The following is an 18,215-nucleotide window of genomic DNA, read 5'->3' on the forward strand; positions in this document are numbered from 1 at the left end:
GCCTGTTCTGCTACTGCCGCTGCTAGGTTGTAGATGCTGCTTTGCTAGCTTGCCGTTTGCCTTGCATGCTTTGTTAGATGCTAGGCTAGGTTGCTGCCTGCTTGCTGCTTAGTGCCTTGCTAGCTTGCTCCTGCTTGCGTTTTGCTGCTGTTGCTGTAGTAGCTTAGTGTTGTTGCTTGCCTGATGTTGGTTGTCACGCGTAGTTTGGTGTTTGCTGCTAGGTTAGTTGTTTGCTGCCGTCGCCGACGAGCGTTGCTGTTGTGTCGCCTGCCATCGCCGCGTGCACCATCCCCGCCTGTCGTGAGTCATCGACTAATTCGCTGAGTACCACGACGTCTCCGACGACCCCCGGACATCTACAGATTCGTGAACGACTCCCGAACCGAAGACCGTCTGCCGACGCTGAGCGAACGACTACCGTCGACGAGACCGTGTACGACTACTTCCACGACGACCGTTGGTCTCCTTCTCCGGACCGAACCGCTCCGATGTGCACGCTCCGAAGGTATACCGTTCAGACGTTCTCGTGTACTGCATACAAGTGATGAATGAATATATGTATGTATGCACCGTATGTTGCCCGTTGCCCATTGTCTTCTTTCGTTGTGCCTCGACACATGGGAACCCGAGATACGGGATCACCCCATTTTATTTACCGTTCCCGCACGCGTTCCCAGTACGTTGGCACGATATCTCAACGAGTATCGGGATAGGTACGTTGTCGTGGCATCAGATCCGTCTTGCCGACATAGTTCCCTTTTCGCTCGCCGTGGCGACATATGCTCCTTACCCTTCTTGCCGTGATGTAATGAACTTGCATGCATAATGCATTCATGGCATAATATATCGTGTTGCATGTTTCTTGTGACGTAGCTGTGGTCTATGCTCCGCGTGTTAACCGTCTAGGATGCCATGTAGGATCACCGCTTCACCTCTTGCCATGTTAACAACATTTAATATTGCGTGTTAAATAATCGGGAGTGGATTAAATAATGAATCATGGAGTTTCGTCGATATGCAACCCGTTGCATATCAAGCTTCACTTAATGTGTAGAGTTGTGTGAGGTGAATTGCCATGCCTTGCATCATTGATCTGTTCATGCATCATATTAGGTTGTGCATCGTGTCTTGCTTTTGTTGTGGTGAATATTTGTGTTGATGTTTGTTTCCGATTTGCCCGTCTCGATAGAGTTCCGCAAGCGTGTCGGAATGTGAGGACCCGTTCGACTACGATGGTTTGCCGACTCCACCGAGTTGTTCTTCTTCCAAGCGGGATCTCAGGCAAGATAACAATTTCCCCATATACCATTAATATCATTGCCATGCTAGTTATTTCGATGCTATCGATTATGTCTCATTACCTACCACATGTTAAATATCAGCCTCTCAACAATGCCATGAAAACCTTCAACTGTTCAACCTAGAAAACCACTGATTGGCTATGTTACTGCTTGCTTAACCTTGTGTTAGCGTTGCTAGTTGCAGGTGCATTGCTTCCATGTGATAACATGGGTTCCTTGTTATATCACCATATTAATGCTATTTAATTTAATGCACCTATATACTTGGTAAAAGGTGGAAGGCTCGGCCTTTCTAGCCTGGTGTTTTGTTCCACCTTTGCCCCCTTAGTTTCGGCTACTGGTGTTATGTTCCATAATTGAGCGCTCCTAACACGATCGGGGTTGTTATGGGGACCCCCTTGATAATTCGTTTTAGATTAAAGCTGGACTGGCAAGGCCCAACATTGGTACTACATTTGTCCAACATAATAACTTTGTTAATACTGAATGCATAGGGCATCATGAACCCGAGGAGTAATTTCATATAATACAGGGAGGGCTAGTGCTAGTCCAAAACAAAGCACTGTGCGGGGCCACCGCGAGGAAACTCGAGGTTTGGCACTCGTACGCGTAGCTTATCTATCGTGTCCTGAGAACGAGATACGCGGCTCCTATCGGGATCGTCGACACGCCGGGCGGCCTTGCTGGATTAGTTTTACCTTTGACGAGATATCTTGTGCATCGGGATTCCGGTGATGCTTTGGGTAATCTCAGAGTTGTGGTTTTCCACTAGGAAATCCGACGAGATCGCGAGCTTCGTGATTGAGGATTTCTATGCGGCTTGTGGTAATTTGTGATGGAAAAGGTGGAGCACCCCTGCAGGGTTAAATCTTTTCGGAAAGCCATGCCCGCGGTTATGTGGCAACGTGGAAATTTTGTTTAACACTGGTTCTAGATAACTTGAAGTTAACTTAATTAAAATATGCCAACTGTGTGCATAACCGTGACTGTCTCTTTCGTGAGTTCCTTCTCCGATCAAGGACACGGTGGGGTTATATCTGACGCGGGTAGGTTTTCAGGATCATTCATTTGATCATCAGTAGTTCACGTCCGTTATGCGTAGATCATCCCCCTCTTTATTCTTGTACTCGTAAGTTTAGCCACCAAATATATGCTTAGCCGCTGCTGCAACCTCACCACTTAACCATACCGCACCCATTAAGCTTTGCTAATCTTGATACCTTTGGAAATGAGATTGCTGAGTCCCCTGTGGCTCACAGATTACTACAACACCAGTTGCAGGTACATGTAAAGACTACTTGACGCGAGCGCGTTGATTGTTCATTTGGAGTTGGTTCTTCTTCTTCTTCATCGATCTAGGATGGGTTCCAGGCCGGCAGCCTGGGATAGCAAGGATGGACGTCGTTCTTCTTTTCTCGTTTGTTTTCGTCCGTAGTCGGACCCTGCTCTTACTCTTAGTGGTTATGTAATGTACTGATGTGACTTTGATGTAGCTTGTGGCGAGTGTAAGCCAATTATATATATATCTCTTCTTTTCAGTACATGTACTTGTAACGATATCCATTCTTGCGACACGCGAGATGCGCTTCTATCCCTGACAAGGCCTTCGTGCCAAATTGAGGATAGGGTCGCATCTTGGGCGTGACAAGTTGGTATCAGAGCCATACCGACCTAGGAGCCCCCTTGATTGATCGAACTTGGCCGCGTCGAGTCTAGTGAAAAACTGCTTTGAGTCTAGTTATATATCGGAGGGTAGGATTCTTTTTTCTCCTCTTCTCTGCTCTCGTGAGGAATCTTGACGTAATATTTTAATTCTACACCTCTTCTCACTCAAAAAAATAATTAGGATCACGCGGATATTTTTGAGATCTATATGATGCCGATGTGACGGAGTTCGGTCTTGGTGCCTCTATCTGCTCTAAGTCTCAGGGGAGTTGAGCTCCAGGGGATTCTTGAGCGCATCGTTATCATTCAGATTTCTTAGTATCTCAGGACGAAGGATGTTCGTAATTGCTTCAATACTAGTAGTGGCAAGATAACCCCGATGTCCCCAGTACTGGTGCAGATTGTTCGGGAGTACTGCCATACCTTGTATCGTTGTGATCACGAGGGTCTGTTGTAGATGAAGGTCCGAGATTCTGGTTGTGTGTTGACGGATGTGATACAGGTGATGGGTTAGTATAGGAGTTGTGTGAGATTATTCCTTGTATCCGTGTACCAGATTGCATGACCAGATATTTCGGGAATTCATAGGTGGGAATTCAAGTAGTTACTTATAGGATATTCTTCCAACAAATACATGATGTTAGGTTGGGGTTCGACATCTAGTGGATTCGTTTGTTCACGGTCGACTTACAGCGGTACACGTTGTGTCTTAAAGAGTCCTTGTAGCTTGCTATGACTCGGGGACGCTTCGTATGTCGGGTGCACTGCCTTGCACTTGATGGCTACTGTATAATCGAGCCCGTGCGATCCTGTCCACGAAAATATCGGACGAAATCTTTCTCATGAGTTTGTTCTGGCTTGTTTCATAAGCCTCACCCTTTGTTTTGTTGAATGTGGTAATTCAAGTTGCTTCGATGTCAAGTGGTGATTTCAGATCTTTCCTAAGAGGTGTTCTCGTATTTTTATGTGAATGCTAATTCTTTTGCTCAACAGTTGTCTTATCAATTCTTGTCAACCGGAGTCGTCGTATCAATTCCATTTTACTGGTGTGCTTCTCTGCAACTGAATTCAATCTTCTCCAGTTGTTGCAGATCATTCTCTCATTTTATTCCGGAGTTCATCTCATCTGTTCCATGTTGTCTTTGTTTTTCCCGCCCTCCCGCCCTTTTTCTGAGTGATTCAATTTTTATCCAGGAGTTTTCTTTTCATTGTGCTTCCGCTGTCTGTTCTTTTCTCTCTTACCCGTTGTTTCATTGTGAAGATTCTCAGGAGATTCGTGTCATATTTGTTCATTCTTGTCATCTTTTCCGGTGAACTCAATTCAGTTGTCCGTGTTCATCATATCCTTTTCGTGCTTGTAATTCTTTCCAATGTTATGAATTTTTATCAGCCTATCTTGTTATTAATTCCTCTCTCTTTCTATCCGGAGTGTTAAAGATATTTCAGAAATTCTTGTTTTCAATTCTTTCATTTATTTCAAGGTGCTCAGCCTCATCTAGTTGTCATTTATACCGGTGCAATATTTCTCTTCTAAGCATTCTTTTCAATGGTGTTTTCTTTTCAGTGGGCCCATAACCCACAGGTTCTTTCCCGGGGTCTTTTCTGGCTCTTTTAATCTTTTCCCAGAGGTCATTAATTCTTTTCAACTATGACGTAAGTATGATTTCCATCAGTCATATTCCTTCTCCAAGTTCTATTCGAATTAATTCATTCTTTGGCTCAACCTTTCATTCTACATTATTCCGGAGTGTCTCATTAATTCTTGGTGTTGCTCTCGTCATCATTCTCACCTTGTAATTCGAAGGAGTGTTTCTCTCATTCTTGGTTCTTTATCTACAAGATCCATCATTTCAGCTTGGCGTTGTCATCTTAGTTGTTGTCAATCAGGAGAATCTATTTCTTGCTATTCGGTGCTTTTTTGAGTTGTTTTCTTTCTCGATCCTCCGAAGGCCATCTTCGTTCTCAGCTTTCAGCTTCATCCTCAATTCTTCTTTATTGTTGTCTCTTCGTTCATCTCTCATTTATCCGGTGCCTTGTTCAAAAATTCTTCTCTCAGGTGGCTCATGATCTCTTCATTCTCATGTATCTCCATTAATTCGTGGTGTTCCCATTCAGTTGTAAATTCTTACCGGTGCGTCCTTCAATCACGCCTCAAGTGGTGCTTATCTCTCTGCCTCTTCAAGATTCTTTCAAGAGGAATAAGTGCTACGCTAAATCCGTTGCTTGTCATCAATTTAACTTGATGAAGGATAAGCATAACATAATTCTTATTCTTGTTCATAGTAATCTGAGTTCTTCTTCCGGAGTAGCTCATGATATCAATTCCTTTTCTCAGGTGTTCTTATCTTCTTTTTTCGGAGTTCCAAGTTTTCTCAAGAATCTCTTTATGAGGCATCATCTAAATCCTGGCAAGGTCATAATCTTATTCTTTTCTACCTTGTTATCTTTGCATCATTCATTCGCATACGGAGGTCCTTCTTGGTGGTTCATCAAGATTTCATTCATTCTCAAGTGTTCTTCAACATTCCTGTTGGATTATCTCAAGTATCCTTTCTCTTGCATTTATATGTGCATTTGTTCTTCCCTTATCCTTGAGGTGGTTTTATAGCCTTCTTGTTAGTGTAGGAGCCTCGAAGAGATTTCCTTTCAAGAATGAGATAATTAAATCCATCGATTCTTTGATCATGAGATATTTTTCAAACCATGATTTCTTCATTGAGCTATCTTGGTTTGGATTTCACCTAAAGCTTTTCCTATGGATTGTTGCTATCATGGTGCTTGTCATTAATCCAAGTTCTCAATGTATCCTCTTGGTGTAAGAAGTCTTCATATCTTTGCTTTCATCTATCCTTGGTTCTTGTAGTGGTTGGTTGTCACCTCATAGATGTTGAGATGATTTTCATAAGCCCACTACTATCTTGTTCTTTTCGTTGTTGATTTTCCAATTGCTACGTCAATTCTCAGTCCGGAGGCTCTTCAATTCTATTGTGATGATAGTTGGCATTCTTTCTTCATTATCTACTTCCGCTTGAGCTAGTTCATATTCTCTTGTTCCGAAGGCATTGTGATGTTGCTCTTTTGGGTCTATTATGTTGTTCTATCAAGATCATGGTGTTCCCTTGCTCTATTTACTTGTTTGTTGTGAATATTGTCTATTTCTTCCACCTTTTCGAATTTTTTGTCCCGTTTTCCTACCGAAGTGCTACCGAAATTTTCCGTGAATTCTTGCTTGTTTCTTATTCCATTCCTCATCTCTTTGCAACCTTCAAGGATAGTTGGTTTCACTCGTTTGTTAAAGAAGCGATTAAGTTTTACCTCTTGCTTTCTCATCCTCTCCCCCTTTCATTCTTGGATCTCGGGCCGAGATCCTCTTGTAGTGTAGGAGAGTTGTGACAGCCCGATGCCGACGTTCAGAAAAGATTCCCCTTTTCCTTCCATTTCCGTCATGTGTCTATTTTTATTTGTCGCATCATCATCGCATCATGCGCATCATCTGCATTGCATCAGCATCTCCGTTGCCGCCAGTTTTCAAAAACTTGCATCCGTTGCTAGTTGCCGGTTCTTGTCGTTGTCCGTTCTGAGCCCGAACGCAAACGCACGCGCTCGCGGCAACGTCGAAACCCTGTTTTTAAAGTGCGCGTAAAACTTTCTCTGATTGGGTTGAGATTTGACGTGCGGTCTTATTTTAATATAGCTAGGCAGTCTGTCAAGTTTCGTCCAATCGGAGTCCGTGTGGTACCCGAACGGTCGACCGTAGCGGCACCGTCTTCGGGTTATCGTTGAACGTTTTTCAGGGTTTTATATAACGTTGCCGGGTCGACCGTTTTCCCTCTCATCACCGCCTAGCCCCCCCTCCACAATGTACCGACCTGCGCGCAACCTAGTTCGAAGACCTCCCGGAACCCAAACCCGGCGGTCGTAACCGTTGGATCCGGATCAACCTCGTTTTACCCTAAAACATCTCCGGTTTGTCAAACGGTCTCCCTAACCTAGTTATCTCGACCATCCAATCTAAATCAGAGGGTCGAGATAGACCTAAACTTAGCCCACCTAACTACTTGGGCAACCAACCCTAGCTAACCAATTCTCCCTCCCGACAGCGCCGCCGCCCACCTCGTTTTCCCCATCAGGCTAACCCGCAGCGCCTCCTCCTTCCACCCACCGCAGCCAGCCCAAGCTCCTGTGCGTGCCGGAGCTCGTCTGCCCCGCCAGAGATGCCCAGCGCCGCCCCTGGCCAAACCCTGAGCGCCCCTTCCTCCTCAGCCTCTTCCCCAACACCGGCGCCGTGCCGGACCCCGTCAACCTCGCCGTCGCGCATAGCTCGTCCCTGAGCTTATGCCGCATCTGTCGCTCCTTCTCTTCGCGCTCCGCCACCTCTGCCGTCCCGTGCTGCCGCTCGCCCGCAGGAAGCCCTTCGCCCCCATGCAAGCCTCCTCGCCCCGTTGACTGAGCTCCCCGCTCGCCTTCCGCATCCGCCCGCCTGCAGTTCCCAGGTCGCCATGCCCCTGCCCGAGCTGCAAGGAGCCGCAGGCCCCCCTGCAAGCCGAGCCGACGCTGCCTCCCTGCCATGTCGCCCGCGCCTGGCCTCGCCGTTCCCCTGCGTGCCGCCTCCCTCTCCCGTGTCCCGTGCCGGTGCGCCACCCTGCGTGATGTGCTGCCTGCCGTGGTGTGCTGCATCCGTCCCGAGGCCCTCTGCGTAGCTTGCCGCGCCGTGCCGCCTCGCCTGCCTCCGTCCCCGCGCTGCGCCCCCTCGATCCCGCCTGCCTGCGCGCTGCCGCATCGACCTCCCGTGCTACCCCCGTGCTTGCCCTGCTTGCTGTAGTAGCTGTTGGTTGGTGGCCGCCATAGCTGTTGTTTGCTTGTTGCTGGTGATTGCCTCCTCCTGCCGATGCTAGGCTTGCTGCTAGTTATGCTGCTGCTGTAGCGTAGATGCTCTTGCCTGCTGCCGAGTTAGATGCTCCTGCTTGCCATTTTCTTGCCTGGCTGATGCTAGCTGCCGCTGCTTATCCCTGTTGTTGCATGTTCTGCTGCTGCCGCTGCTAGGTTGTAGATGCTGCTTTGCTAGCTTGCCGTTTGCCTTGCATGCTTTGTTAGATGCTAGGCTAGGTTGCTGCCTGCTTGGTGCTTAGTGCCTTGCTAGCTTGCTCCTGCTTGCGCTTTGCTGTTGTTGCTGTAGTAGCTTAGTGCTGTTGCTTGCCTGATGTTGGTTGTCACACGTAGTTTGCTGTTTGCTGCTAGGTTAGTTGCTTGCTGCCGTCGCCGACGAGCGTTGCTGTTGTGTCGCTTGCCATCGCCGCGTGCACCATCCCCTCCTGCGTGAGTCATCGACTAATTCACGGAGTACCACGACGTCTTTGACGACCCCCGGACATCTACGGATTCATGAACGACTCCCGAGCCGAAGACCGTGTGCCGACACTGAGCGAACGACTACCATCGACGAGACCGTGTACGACTACTTCCACGACGACCGTTGGTCTCCTTCTTCGGACCGAACCGCTCCGATGTGCACGCTCCGAAGGTATACCATTGAGGCGTTGTCGTGTACCGCGTACAAGTGATGTATATATGAATATATGTATGTATGCACCGTATGTTGCCCGTTGCCTGTTGTCTTCTTTAGTCGTGCGTCGACACATGGGAACCCGAGATACGGGATCACCCCATCTTTATTTACCGTTCCCGCACGCGTTCCCAGTATGTTGGCACAATATCTCGACGAGTATCGGGATAGGTACATTGCCGTGGCATCGTTTCCGTCTTGCCGACATAGTTCCCTTTTCGCTTGCCGTGGCGACATATGCTCCCTACCCTTCTTGCCGTGATGTAATGAACTTGCATGCATAATGCATTCATGGCATAATATATCGTGTTGCATGTTTCTTGTGACGTAGCTGTGGTCTATGCTCCATGTGTTAACCGTGTAGGATGCCATGTAGGATCACCGCTTCACCTCTTGCCATGTTAACAACATTTAATATTGCGTGTTAAATAATCGGGAGTGGATTAAATAATTAATCATGGAGTTTCGTCGATATGCAACCCGTTGCATATCAAGCTTCACTTAATGTGTAGAGTTGTGTGAGGTGAATTGCCATGCCTTGCATCATTGATCTGTTCATGCATCATATTAGGTTGTGCATCGTGTCTTGCTTTTGTTGTGGTGAATATTTGTGTTGATGTTTGTTTCCGATTTGCCCGTCTCGATAGAGTTCCGCAAGCGTGTCGGAATGTGAGGACCCGTTCGACTACGATGGTTTGCCGACTCCACCGAGTTGTTCTTCTTCCAAGCGGGATCTCAGGCAAGATGACAATTTCCCCATATACCATTAATATCATTGCCATGCTAGTTATTTCGATGCTATTGATTATGTCTCATTGCCTACCACATGTTAAATATCAGCCTCTCAACAATGCCATGAAAACCTTCAACTGTTCAACCTAGAAAACCACTGATTGGCTATGTTACTGCTTGCTTAACCTTGTGTTAGCGTTGCTAGTTGCAGGTGCATTGCTTCCATGTGATAACATGGGTTCCTTGTTATATCACCATATTAATGCTATTTAATTTAATGCACCTATATACTTGGTAAAAGGTGGAAGGCTCGGCCTTTCTAGCCTGGTGTTTTGTTCCACCTTTGCCCCCTTAGTTTCGGCTACCGGTGTTATGTTCCATAACTGAGCGCTCCTAACACGATCGGGGTTGTTATGGGGACCCCCTTGATAATTCGTTTTAGATTAAAGCTGGACTGGCAAGGCCCAACATTGGTACTACAATTGCCCAACATAATAACTTTGTTAATACTGAATGCATAGGGCGTCATGAACCCGAGGAGTAATTTCACATAATACAGGGAGGGCCAGTGCTGATGGTGCTGGTCCAAAACAGAGCACTGTGCGGGGCCACCGCAAGGAAACTCGAGGTTTGGCACTCGTACGCGTAGCTTATCCGTCATGTCCTGAGAACGAGATACGCGGCTCCTATCGGGATCATCGACACGCCGGGCGGCCTTGCGGGATTAGTTTTACCTTCTACGAGATATCTTGTGCATCGGGATTCCGGTGATGCTTTGGGTAATCTCAGAGTTGAGGTTTTCCACTAGGGAATCCGACGAGATCGCGAGCTTCGTGATTGAGGATTTCTATGCGGCTTGTGGTAATTTGTGATGGACTAGTTGGAGCACCCCTGCAGGGTTAAATCTTTTCGGAAAGCCGTGCCCGCGGTTATGTGGCAACGTGAAAATTTTGTTTAACACTGGTTCTAGATAACTTGAAGTTAACTTAATTAAAATATGCCAATTGTGTGCGTAACTGCGACTGTCTCTTTCGTGAGTTCCTTCTCCGATCGAGGACACGGTGAGGTTATGTCTGACGTAGGTAGTTGTTGAGGATCATTCATTTGATCATCAGTAGTTCACGTCCGTTATGCGTAGATCATCCCCCTCTTAATTCTTGTACTCGTAAGTTTAGCCACCAAATATATGCTTAGCCGCTGCTGCAACCTCACCACTTAACCATACCGCACCCATTAAGCTTTGCTACTCTTGATACCTTTGGAAATGAGATTGCTGAGTCCCCAGTGGCTCACAGATTACTACAACACCAGTTGCAGGTACAGGTAAAGAATACTTGACGCGAGCGCGTTGATTATGTTGGAAATATGCCCTAGAGGCAATAATAAAATGGTTATTGTCATATTTCCTTGTTCATGATAATCGTCTATTGTTCATGCTATAATTGTATTAACAGGAAATAGTAATACATGTGTGAATAAATAGATCACAATGTGTCCCTAGCAAGCCTCTAGTTGGCTGGCTCGTTAGTCAATAGATGATCATGGTTTCCTGATCATGGGCATTAATTATCATTGATAACGGGATCACATTATTGGGAGAATGATGTGATGGACAAGACCCAATCCTAAGCGTAGCACTAGATCGTATTGTTCGTATGCTAAAGCTTTTCTAATGTCAAGTATCTTTTCCTTCGACCGTGAGATTGTGCAACTCCCGGATACCGTAGGAGTGCTTTGGGTGTATCAAACGTCACAACGTAACTAGGTGACTATAAAGGTGCACTACGGGTACCTCCGAAAGTGTCTGTTGGGTTGGCACGAATCGAGATCGGGATTTGTCACTCCGTGTGACAGAGAGGTATCTCTGGGCCCACTCGGTAGAACATCATCATGAGCTCAATGTGACTAAGGGGTTAGTCACACGATGACGTGCTACGGAACGAGTAAAGAGACTTACCGGTAACGAGGTTGAACAAGGTATAGGTATACCGACGATCGAATCTCGGGCAAGTTCTATACCGACAGACAAAGGGAATCGTATACGGGATTGATTGAATCCTTGACATCGTGGTTCATCCGATGAGATCATCATGGAGCGAGTGGGAGCCACCATGGGTATTCAGACCCCGCTGATGGTTATTGGCCAGAGAGGTGTCTCGGTCATGTCTGCCTGTCTCCCGAACCCATAGGGTCTACACACTTAAGGTTCGATGACGCTAGGGTTATAGGGAATTGTTATACGAGGTTACCGAAAGTTGTTCGGAGTCCCGGATGAGATCCCGGACGTCACAAGGAGCTCCGGAATGGTCCGGAGGTAAAGATTGATATATAGGACGGATGGTTTTGGACACCGGAAGTGTTTCGGGCGTCACCGGTAACGTACCAGGACCACCGGGACCACCGGAGGTGGCCCCGGGGGACCACCGAAGGGGGGCAACGACCCCATGAGGCTAGATGGGCTAAGTGGGGAAGGGAACCAGCCCCTAGGTGGGCTGGTGGTCCCCCCAACCAGCCCATGCGCACCAGAGAAGGGGGGAGGGGGGAAACCCTAGGCGCAGATGAGGCCCAAGGCCCACCTAGGGTGCGCCCCCCTTTTCCCTGCCCTGGCCGCCGCCCCCTCCCATCTGGTGGCTTCCGCACCACCTAGGGGGAAACCCTAGGTGTGGCGCACCCCCTCCCCTTCCTCCTATAAATAGAGAGGGGTTTTGGCCATTGAGACACACAGTTTTCCCTCTCTCTCGGCGCAACCCTGCTTCTCTTCCTCCTCCGCTCTGCCGGTGCTTGGCGAAGCCCTGCCGGGAGACCTCGTCTCTCCATCGACACCACGCCGTCGTGCTGCTGGAGTTCTTGCCCAACCTCTCCCTCCTCCTTGCTGGATCAAGGTGCGGGAGACGTCACCGGGCTGCACGTGTGTTGAACGCGGAGGTGCCGTAGTTCGGCACTAGATCGGAATCGCTGCGAGTACGACTCCATCAACCCCGTTCTAGCAACGCTTCCGCTTAGCGATCTTCAAAGGTATGAAGATGCTCTTACCCCTCTCTCGTTTCTTGTCTCTCCATAGGAAGATCTGAATATGCGTAGGAAAAATTTGATTTTATGCTACGTTACCCAACAGTGGCATCCGAGCCAGGTTTTCTATGTGTAGATTCCATGCACGAGTAGAACAAAAAAGTTGTGGGCGATGATTTGTCAATTTGCTTGCCGCTACTAGTCTTATTCTTTTCCGGCGGTATTGTGGGATGAAGCGGCCCGGACCGACTTTACACGTACGCTTACATGAGACTGGTTCCACCGACAGACATGCACACCGTGCATAAAGGTGGCTAGCGGGTGTCTGTCTCTCCTACTCTAGTCGGATTGGATTTGATGAAAAGGGTCCTTATGAAGGGTAAATAGCTTTGGCATATCATCGTTGTAGCTGTCACGTAGGTAAGAAGGCGTTCTTGCTAGAAACTCCAAACCAGCCACGTAAAACTTGCAACAACAATTAGAGGACGTCTAACTTGTTTTTGCAGGGTTTGACATGTGATGTGATATGGCCAAATTTGTGATGTTGCATGTACGATGTATGAGATGATCATGTTATTGTAATAGGTTTCACGACTTGCATGTCGATGAGTATGACAACCGGCAGGAGCCATAGGAGTTGTCTTAATTTATTATATGAGATGCAACGCCATGTGCTTACTACTTTTACTTCATTGCTAACGGTTAGCTATAGTAGTAGTGATAGTAGTAGTTGGCGTGACGACTTCACGGAGACACGATGATGGAGATCATGATGATGGAGATCATGGTGTCACGCCGGTGACGATGATGATCATGCGATGCCTAAAGATGGAGATCGAAAGAGCAAAGATGATAATGGCCATATCATGTCACTATATGATTGCATTGTGATGTTTATCATGTTTTTCATCTTATTACTTAGAATGACGGTAGCATAATAAGATGATCCCTCTCAAAATTTCGAGAACGTATTCCCGTAAGTGTGCACCGTTGCGAAGGCTCGTTGTCTCGAAGCACCACGTGATGATCGGGTGTGATAGATTCCAACGTTCGCATACAACGGGTGTAAGCCAGATTTACACACGCGAAACACCTAGGTTGACTCGATGAGCTTAGCATGTACAGACATGACCTCGAATACAAGAGACCGAAAGGTCGAACATGAGTCATATGGTTGAATACGATCAGCATGAAGTTGCTCACCATGGTGACTAGTCCGTCTCACGTGATGATCGGACACGGGTTAGTCAACATGGATCATGTATCACTTAGATGACTAGAGGGATGTCGATTTAAGTGGGAGTTCATACTTAATTTGATTAAATTAACTTAATTGTCATGAATTTAGTCTAAAAGTTGTCTTTATAAATATTGTAGATGTCCAACGTCAACCTCAATTTCACCGCATTCCTAGAGAAAAACAAGCTGAAAGATGATGGTAGCAACTATGCAGACTGGGTTCGCAACTTGAAGCTCATCCTTGAAGCAGCTAAAAAGGCTTATGTCCTTGATGCGCCGCTAGGTGAGCCTCCCGCTCCCGCAGCAGCCTAGGACATTCTGAACGTCTGGCAAATGCGGAGTGATGACTACTCTTTGGTTAGATGTGGCATGTTATACAGTTTAGAAACGGGGCTCCAAAGGCGTTTTGAGCAACACGGGGCATATGAGATGTTCCAGGAGCTGAAGCTAGTTTTTCAAGCTCATGCCCGTGTCGAGAGATATGAAGTCTCCGACAAGTTCTTTAGCTGTAAGGTGGAGGAGAACAGTTGTGTCAGTGAGCACATACTCAAAATGTCTGGGTTACACGGTCGTCTGACTTCACTTGGAGTCGAACTTCCGAATGATGCTATAATTGACAGAATCCTCCAGTCTCTCCCACCTAGCTACAAAGGCTTTGTGCTTAACTACAACATGCAAGGGATGGAGAAGACCATTCCCGAGTTATACTCGATGGTCAAGTCTGCAGAAGTAGAAATCAAGAAAGAGCATCAAGTGTTGATGGTCAACAAAACCACTAGTTTCAAGAAAGGCAAGGGTAAGAAGAACTTCAAGAAAGACGGCAAAGCTTTTGCCGCGCCCGGTAAGCCAGATGCCGGGAAGAAGAAAAAGAACGGACCCAAGCCTGAGACTGAGTGCTTCTATTGCAAGGTAAACGGTCACTGGAAGCGGAACTGCCCGAAATACTTAGTGGACAAGAAGGCCGGCAACGTTAAAGGTATATGTGATATACATGTTATTGATGTGTACCTTACCAGCGCTCGTAGTAGCTCCTGGGTATTTTATACCGGTGCTGTTGCTCACATTTGCAACTCAAAGCAGGAACTGCGGAATAAGCGGAGACTGGCCAAGGACGAGGTGACGATGCGCGTCGGGAATGGTTCAAAGGTCGATGTGATCGCCGTCGGCACGCTACCTCTACATCTACCGTCGGGATTAGTCTTAAACCTTAATAATTGTTATTTAGTACCATCTTTAAGCATGAACATTGTATCACGGTCTTGCTTAATGCGAGACGGCTACTCATTTAGGTCAGAGAATAATGGTTGTTCTATTTATATGAGTGATATGTTTTATGGTCATGCTCCGCTGGTGAATGGTTTATTCTTGATGAATGTCGATCGTGATGTTACACATATTCATAGTGTGAGTGCCAAAAGATGCAAAGTTGACAATAATAGTCCCACATACTTGTGGCACTGTCGCCTTGGTCATATCGGCGTTAAGCGCATGAAGAAGCTCCATACTGATGGACTATTAGAGTCTCTTGACTTTGAATCATTTGACACATGCGAACCGTGCCTCATGGGCAAGATGACTAAGACTCCATTCTCAGGAATAATGGAGAGAGCAACCGACTTATTGGGAATAATACATACTGATGTGTGTGGTCCAATGAACGTTGAAGCTCGCGGTGGTTATCGTTATGTTCTCACTCTCACCGATGATTTGAGTAGGTATGGGTATATCTACTTGATGAAGCACAAATCTAAGACGTTTGAAAAGTTCAAGGAATTTCAGAGTGAGGTTGAGAATCAACGTGACAGAAAAATTAAATGTCTACGATCTGATCATGGAGGAGAATATTTGAGTCACGAGTTTGGCACACACCTAAGGAAGTGTAGAATCGTTTCACAACTGACGCCGCCTGGCACACCGCAGCGCAACGGAGTGTCTGAACATCCTAATCGCACTTTATTAGATATGGTACGATCTATGATGTCTCTCACCGACTTACCGCTATCATTTTCGGGGTACGCATTAGAAACTGCAGCATTCACTTTAAATAGGGCACCGTCTAAATCCGTTGAGACGACACCGTATGAACTATGGTTTGACAAGAAACCTAAGTTTTCATTTCTTAATGTTTGGGGCTGCGATGCTTATGTGAAGAAACTTCAACCAGAAAAGCTCGAACCCAAAGCGGAGAAATGCGTATTCATAGGATACCCTAAGGAAACTATTGGGTATACCTTCTATCTTAGATCCGAAGGTAAAACCTTTGTTGCCAAGAACGGATCCTTTCTAGAGAAAGAGTTTCTCTCAAAAGAAGTAAGTGGGAGGAAAGTAGAACTTGATGAGGTAATTACACCCCCTCTCGAACAGGATAGTAGCGCAGCGCGGGAAGTTGTTCTTGTGGCGCCTACACCGACTGAAGAGGAAGTTAATGATGATGATCATGAAGCTCCGGATCAAGTTAGTACTGAACCGCGAAGGTCCACAAGGGCACGCTCCGCACCAGAGTGGTACGGCAACCCTATGATGGAAATCATGTTGTTAGACAACGGTGAACCTTCGAACTATGAAGAAGCAATGGCGGGCCCAGATTCCAACAAATGGCTTGAGGCTATGAAATCCGAGATAGGATCCATGTATGAAAACAAAGTATGGACTTTGGTGGACTTGCCCGATGATCGGCGAGCCATAGAAAATAAATGGATCTTCAAGAAGAAGACTGATGCAAACGGTAACGTAACCGTTTACAAAGCTCGACTTGTCGCAAAGGGTTTTCGACAAATTCAAGGAGTTGACTACGAAGAGACTTTCTCTCCCGTAGTGAAGCTGAAATCAGTTCGAATCATGTTAGCAATTGCCGCCTTTTATGATTATGAAATTTGGCAAATGGACGTCAAAACAGCGTTCCTTAACGGGAACCTTAAGGAAGAGTTGTATATGATGCAACTAGAAGGTTTTGTCGACCCTAAGGGTGCTAACAAAGTTTGCAAGCTCCAGCGCTCCATCTATGGGCTGGTGCAAGCATCTCGGAGTTGGAACATTCGCTTTAATGAGGTGATTAAAGCGTTTGGGTTCATACAGGTTTACGGAGAAGCCTGTCTGTACAAGAAAGTGAGTGGGAGCTCTGTAGCTTTCCTCATACTATATGTGGATGACATATTATTGACGGGGAATAATATAGAGATGTTGGAGAGCATAAAGGCCTATTTGAACAAGAGTTTTTCAATGAAGGACCTTGGAGAAGCTGCATACATATTAGGCATCAAGATCTATAGAGATAGATCAAGACGCCTCATAGGTCTTTCGCAAGGTACATACCTTGATAAGATATTGAACAAGTTCAATATGGAAAACTCAAAGAAAGGGTTCTTGCCAGTTTTGCAAGGTATGAGATTGAGTAAGACTCAGTCGCCGACCACGGCAGCAGATAGAGAGAAGATGAGTTCTGTCCCCTATGCTTCAGCCGTGGGATCTCTAATGTATGTCATGCTGTGTACCAGACCTGATATAAACCTTGCCATAAGTTTGGTAGGGAGGTACCAAAGTGATCCAGGCATGGAACACTGGACAACGGTCAAGAATATCCTTAAGTACCTGAAAAGGACTAAGGAAATGTTTCTCGTTTATGGAGGTGACGAAGAGCTCGTCGTAAAGGGTTACGTCGACGCTAGCTTCGACACAGATCCGGATGACTCTAAGTCACAAACCGGATACATATATGTGTTGAATGGTGGGGCAGTGAGCTGGTGCAGCAGCAAGCAAGAAGTTGTGGCAGCATCTACATGTGAAGCGGAGTACATAGCTGCTTCAGAAGCGGCTCATGAAGGAATTTGGATGAAGGAGCTCATCACCGACCTTGGAGTAGTTCCAAGCGCGTCGGGTCCAATGACACTCTTCGGTGATAACACTGGAGCCATTGCCACAGCCAAGGAGCCCAGGTTTCACCGGAAGACGAAGCACATCAAACACCGCTACAACTCCATCCAGGACCATGTCCAGAGTGGAGTGATAGATATTTGTAAAGTACACACGGATCTGAATATTGCAGACCCGTTGACTAAACCTCTTCCACGAGCAAAACATGATCAACACCATAATGCTACGGGTGTTCGACACATCACAATGTAACTAGATTATTGACTCTAGTGCAAGTGGGAGACTATTGGAAATATGCCGTAGAGGCAATAATAAAATGGTTATTATCATATTTCCTTGTTCATGATAATCGTCTATTGTTCATGCTATAATTGTATTAACAGGAAACAGTAATACATGTGTGAATAAATAGATCACAATGTGTCCCTAGCAAGCCTCTAGTTGGCTGGCTCGTTAGTCAATAGATGATCATGGTTTCCTGATCATGGGCATTAGTTGTCATTGATAACGGGATCACATCATTGGGAGAATGATGTGATGGACAAGACCCAATCCTAAGCGTAGCACTAGATCGTATTGTTCGTATGCTAAAGATTTTATAATGTCAAGTATCTTTTCCTTTGACCGTGAGATTGTGCAACTCCTGGATACCGTAGGAGTGCTTTGGGTGTATCAAACGTCACAACGTAACTGGGTGACTATAAAGGTGCACTACGGGTACCTCCGAAAGTATCTGTTGGGTTGGCACGAATCGAGATCGGGATTTGTCACTCCGTGTGACGGAGAGGTATCTCTGGGCCCACTCGGTAGAACATCATCATGAGCTCAATGTGACT

The sequence above is a fragment of the Hordeum vulgare genome, chromosome 2H (genome assembly GCF_904849725.1).
Source record: "Hordeum vulgare subsp. vulgare chromosome 2H, MorexV3_pseudomolecules_assembly, whole genome shotgun sequence".
In the NCBI taxonomy this organism is placed as follows: Eukaryota; Viridiplantae; Streptophyta; class Magnoliopsida; order Poales; family Poaceae; genus Hordeum; species Hordeum vulgare.